Genomic DNA, 6,000 nt, shown 5'->3' on the forward strand with positions numbered 1-6,000 from the left:
CGGACTCAGGAGCCCCTCTGAGCCAGGCAGCCCGATGGCAGGTCAGCCTTGTCCCTGCGACGCCTCGCCAGCCCCTGCTCCCTCTGGAGCTCCCGCTGGATCCGCTCCGGCTGCCGCTGGAAGCGCTGCAGCTCAGCATCCCCATCCCCGCCTTGTTCCGAGTGGGATTCCTGCTCGGGGGAACCTGTCTGGGGAAGGATGAAACGGCGGGGGCCGGCCTGAAGAACAGCTTATCCTGGGAGATTTCCGCTGCCGGGGAGACAGGCCTCTCCTATCCGAGCCCAAGCAGAACCAGGGCTGCAAAAGTGCCCTAAACAATGGCCAGGCTGATGTTTATTTTTTTCCTAAGCGTGCTTCCGACCTGCCGGGGCAGCCTGGGCTCAGTTCCCTGGGAGCCACCGCTGAGCCCCGGCTCGCAGGCCAGGCAGAGCGTGTTCCGTGACGCTGCGGGGTCACAACAGTCCCTGCTCCATCTCCCTGTAATGTGGCCAGTTACAAACTGGACCATGGCTCTGCCCAGCTGGAGCTGTCGTCCCTCTGCAGCCTGGAGGGAGGGGGCCACGAGACCGGGGGACGCTCGTTACATGCAAAACCGTGATTTTACACGTGGTGTTCGTAGCTGCAAATTACAACAGCTTCAGCAAAACCAGCATCAAAGCACAACGCTCACCTGGACGCAGTCTTTCTGGAGGCTGTATGTGTAATCACTTGAAAGGGAAAGCTCGGCTTTATTGCAAGTCCAGTGACTTTATCACCCATTAAACCCGGCTAACTAACATGAAAGATCTTTAGAGAGAAGAAGGGAAGAGCATCCAATTGTCAGTCTCGTAAGAGTCTGTTCTGGAGCCCAGGAGATACTGGAACGCAGTTAAGTAGAAGACAATCAATTAAGGCTTAAATAAACCCAAACGAGCAAACATTAATGAGAGCTATCTTGTATCTGAAACAAATCCTCTTAACTCATCCCCACTTAAAAAAGTATTATTTCCCCGTTTGTGCCAAACGCACGGAGCCGCCGCGGGGATTGTGCACTGGGGGACCCGTCTGGGGGGGGCAGGACCGTGTCCAGGGAGCTCTGGGCCTGGCAGCACAGGCCAAGCTTGAGGAAGGGGCTGGAAGCCACCAGGAAGCTTTGTTTGTATTTATTTGTCTATAAACATCTGTTGTACCTCTATGTACGTTAGTAGGGCAAGTGAACCCTGGTACTGAAGGGCCCTGTGCCCTTGCCATCAGCTTTCCTCTGGCCCCGAGCCTCTTCCAGAGCTTCTGCCCTGCATTGAAATGTCACCAGCCAGAAGCTCCCAGAGTATTTTTGAACCAGAAAAAGAGAGATATCAAAGGAGAGTTGAGGCTTTCAACAGCACCAAAGCCAGCGTGTACACAAAGCTTTCCCATACAGGCCGTTATTTGGGTTCATGGCCGGTTTGAGGCGTAAAGCTCGCGGGGAGGGAGATACCTGGCCAGAGCTTGGGTGTCCGAGCCGCGTCCTCGCTGCCCTCCAGAGAGCCCTGCCTGCTGCCTGCCTGCTGCCTGCCCGCCGCTGGGCCAGGCGGCACGTGAGGCACTCGCTTCCGCACCTTCTTAAAATAGCCAGCACACCATTTTTAGTGGCGCTTTAAAAGGCAGATTGATGCCAATCGGCAATCTTGGCCCCCTTTGTCTGGCTCATTTACTCAGCAGCGCTGCCGGGGCTGCCGAGCACGGAGCGGGTGGCAGGCGATGGAGCAGCCCGCTGCGGGAGCAGGAACTGTGAATTATCCCACCATTTAAGTAGGAGGGAAGGAAGTCATTAGCGAATTCATTTGTCTAACTTGTTCTTCTCAGAGTCATCTCTCCAAGAGAGTAAAGTTCCTGACGCTGGTGCAAAGCTGTAAGCGCTGCCTGGAACCGGCTGCCGCGCTGCGGGTTACAGACGCTCACACAGACCCATATTCTGGAAGAAAAAAGGGGTTTTCCCTGCGATCCGAACTGTGCTTCCCAGGTTTCCCGTAACAGCACCTGCGTTACCACCCACCCACCGTGAGCTTTAATAGGTGTGGGCACCCCGAGGGTGCTGCTAACGGTGGCGGGCGACCGTCGCCAGCTGCACTGCACTTCACCCATCATGTTCTTGAGGCAAAATCTGTTAATTTGCCTCTGAGTAGAAAGAAAGACGCTACCCTGGCTACACTTGCCAAGGAGGAGTGAAAATTGTCTCTGCAATAGAAATAGGTTGTCATTACCCATTTTCCTTTCATATGGAAAAAGCAGAAGTGTTACTTAGAGCTTGTGAAGAAGAAAAGAGTATAATGCAATTTCTACCTCCTTGTAACATCGTACTTTGGTTTTTCAGACCAGTGCTGACAGGGAATAGGATTCTGGAAAGCGCCTAGCAGATTTTATACTCCGAGCAGCTCTTCGGGGACTCTGAGACTTGTATTCACTTAAGAAAGCATCCCCCGAGGTCTCAAACTCCTCTAATGGTCTTGATGGGACCGTACAGCAAGGCACAGCCCGGCTCTGGCACGCCAGACCCCTGGAAGGGAAGAGTCACCAGGCAGGGGAGCTGGAGGGGAGGGCTGAGAAGATGTGAAAAACCTGGGAAGTATTTTCACGGGGCAGATCTGCCTCCCGCCCGTTCTCCAAGCCTGGAAGAGCCACCGCAAGCCCCCACAGCCTCACGGAGCCCCCCTGCAACGTGGGCTGCCTGCCCGGGGGACGTTACCCAGCTTCCCGGCCGCAGGTCCCTGTTCCAGGGAAGGATGCTACTGAGTCACTTCTGTCCCCAAAGCCCTCCCCAGGGCGAGGAGGCAGAGCACCCTCCCTCTGCTGAGTAACACCGGCCCTGCGCAGAGCCGGCTCCGTGCCCCCCCCAGCTGTATTTCTCTGGTACTGAGAAGCAGTGAAGGAGGCAGCGGAGTCGCCGCCCAGAAGCTAACATCTTGTATTTGTCTGGCTAGGCTGCTCTCATGCAGTTTCTTCTTTTTTTTTTTTTTTTAATCTAAACATTTCTAATCAGCTTCTTCAAGCTCCAACATATGTCCTATAAATATCCCTTGTGGCAGCAAAATCTGTCTCATATGTGTATGCAAGACAAAAGAAAAAATTAGAAAGCATGAAGCCCTGACTTAGCAGCCCAGTAGCGTAACTAAGTTAGAGCCTCAGAGATTAATGAAAAAAGGAGAAAATGCCTACCTTCTCCATACCCTTAATGCAGCCCAGAGCCCGACAGATACAGTTTCCCCGGGCTCAGGTGCTCGTCGTCATTGCCTGCAGGGCCCTCAGAAGGCACCCCAAGGGCCACTGGCCCCTGTGTGGCTGAGGACTGGCCAGGGGACAGAGCACTTCATTCATGGAGCTAAGCAGGAAGCTCGGTGCTTTCTCTTCTTCTTGATATGCAGCAACAGCCCCGAGGTGCTCTTACAATTCTTATTTCAAGTGCTTGCTTAAGAAATTTATGGGCCCCTGGTTGAGCATAGAGTAGGGTGGGATGTCACGATTCTCAGTGTCCCTCTGGATGGGACAGGAGGGGGACAAGCTCCCCGTGCGAGGTCCCTCCGGGCACAAGTATCCTGGAGGAGCAGCAGCACGGTGTAGCTGGAGCTCCTCTGGCTCTGCCCCTGTTCCAGCAGGGCTGGTAGGAGGGAGCTCAGATCAATCTCTCCCACACTGGCCTCCCAGCTTGCAGCCTCCTGGCCGGGCAGCAGGACCCTGAGGACAAACGAGGATGTGAGCAGCTTAATTGCCTTCAGCACAGGCATCAAGAATCCACCTGCTCACCCCACGCTTCGTGCTCAGGTGCCTTTTGTTTTGATGGAGACACACTCAGCTCTTGGCTGGCTTCATCTCCGGCATGCCGAGCCCTCGCCCCCTCTGCCACACGGCTGCCAGCACCTCTGGTGCAGAGCTGGCGGGACAGGCAGGGGCTACAGAGCCTGGGGGGGGTCAGGCAGGGGCTGCGGAGGCCGGGGGCACCAGCTGGGGGCAAAAGCAAACACCTAAGACCATTTGCCGGAGACTGGAAACTGCTCTAAGAGCTGTCATGGTGACCTGCCTCTGTCCCCTCTGATGAGGAAGCCTTGGCATCCTCGGGAAGGTGACCCTGGCTTCAGCATCGCCATGCTTTCCCCAGGTTTCCCGTCGAGCTGCTGCAAGGTGAAGCAAGGTGGCTCCTTCGCGCGGTGGCTGTCGGCTGGGAGACATTAACAACCCGGCGACGCGAGACTGAAGCCGAGGTCTCTGCCTGGCAGAGGAGCGGTGCCGTTACGGGGTGCGGTGCTTCGCTGTTCCGCACCGGGGAAGGAAAGCTTTGTCCTGGGTTGCTAAAGAGGGTAAAGAAAACAACTGTGGGAAGGGAACTGCTGCAGGACAGGTATTGCTTCCAAACCACTGCAGGGGTGGGGGCTCGAGCTACGGCAGCAGTCTGAGGGCTCCGGGTAAAGGAGGTGTAGTCAGGGCAATAGCAAAGATGGTTTTGATTCCACTGACTCGCAGTTCCCGACGACATCGCACGGAGCAGCTGCTGATTTAAAACCACGGCCCTTAGCAGGGGGGGACGGCGTTAGCAAACCCAGCGCTTGGCAGAGCTTGAACGAGTGGGCTCCCGGCTGTGATGTCCCCGTGCAGGTTCTTCCCTCGCTCTCAAGCCTGTCTGCAGCAGGCTGCTTCCCAGGACACTTATTCACACTGAATTCCAGATTTTTCACCTTGGTGGTGGTACATAGCACGCTTAGGTCCAGCCCTACAGTTCCTTGTGTAAAGAGGTTTTCTTAAGAGTGGAGGCCTGGTGCTGAGCCTGCCTTATTTCCAGCTCTGGTGCCGGTGGACTCATCTCTCGCACATCCCTGGCTGATGAACTTTTCTGGCTCTCCATTGCTGGGAGGGTACGGAGGATAATGAACTTATGGCACTTGGTTTCATAAATAGTATGTGCTGCTTAAACCCTACAAGCATCTCTAGCAGGGCTGTTATAGATTCCCTTTGCTTTGGCTCTATTTGTCTCATAAATCTCAGTGATGTTGACAATTGGGCACAGTTTAATTTTGCAAATCTGAGGAATGATCAGGCCAATTTAGTTCACATTTAAAGCATTTGTGTTCACATGCTGGAAAGCCTTTTTTCTTCCTTGCTCCTTGCCTAAGGCCCTTATTATCTGCCGGTGCTATTTATCAATGCACAGCAGGTATATTACAGTAAGGTCTCTTTTGTAAAGTGACACAAAATAATCATTCCTGTTCCTCATCTGCTCAGCAAGAAAAGTGAGCCCGACTCTCATGCATGTCAGTATTCCTGAGCCGCAGCATTTTTATATTACTGCGGGAGAAGTGATTTAACTCAATAAGCTTTTCTCATCAATGGCAATAGTTTTATAAAATGAAAGGAGGTCCCTGTAAATTAACACAATGTTCCCCCTCAGCTCCGCCGCCCCAAGCCCTGCCCCAGCTGTGGGGGACACGGGGGGACCCCCCGGAGTAGCGTGTGGGGCTGCGTCCCCGGCGCTGGGAAACCTCTGGCCGAGCGGGCGATGCTGGGAGCGCTCCTTTTGGGGCAGAGAACATCCATTCTTGCTCCTGAAGCGCGTGAGGTGAAGGAGCAGTCTCTAACAACAGCGTGTGCCTCTGCAAAAGCCACTCCTCCTCCTTCAGACGCACGTAAGGGCTCCTCATCCCCTCTTCTCAGTACGGATTTGTCCGTGCTTAGCGAAGGGACGCGCAGACCTGTTAGGCCATTTAATTGCCACAAACACCCGTATTTGTGCGGCACGCCGTGGCCTGCAGGACGCTGCGGGTTCACAGCGGAGACTGGAGCTGTCTGAGCAGGGCGCTCCTTCCTCTGGCAGGTAATTAAAGGCTCGGTGAAGTGTCTTGAGACGTCTGCACGCCTGAAAAGCACCACAGAAAGCACCGCCGGGGTGCGCCGAAGGGAGATCGGGGTCCACGGGAAGCCCCAGTGGAGCCAGAGCACGAGCTCCGGGGCTCCTCCACGCTGCTTCTGCCCTCGGAGCCACGGCATCTGCGGAGC

This window comes from Strix aluco, chromosome 22 (assembly GCF_031877795.1).
Source record: "Strix aluco isolate bStrAlu1 chromosome 22, bStrAlu1.hap1, whole genome shotgun sequence".
Taxonomy (NCBI): Eukaryota; Metazoa; Chordata; class Aves; order Strigiformes; family Strigidae; genus Strix; species Strix aluco.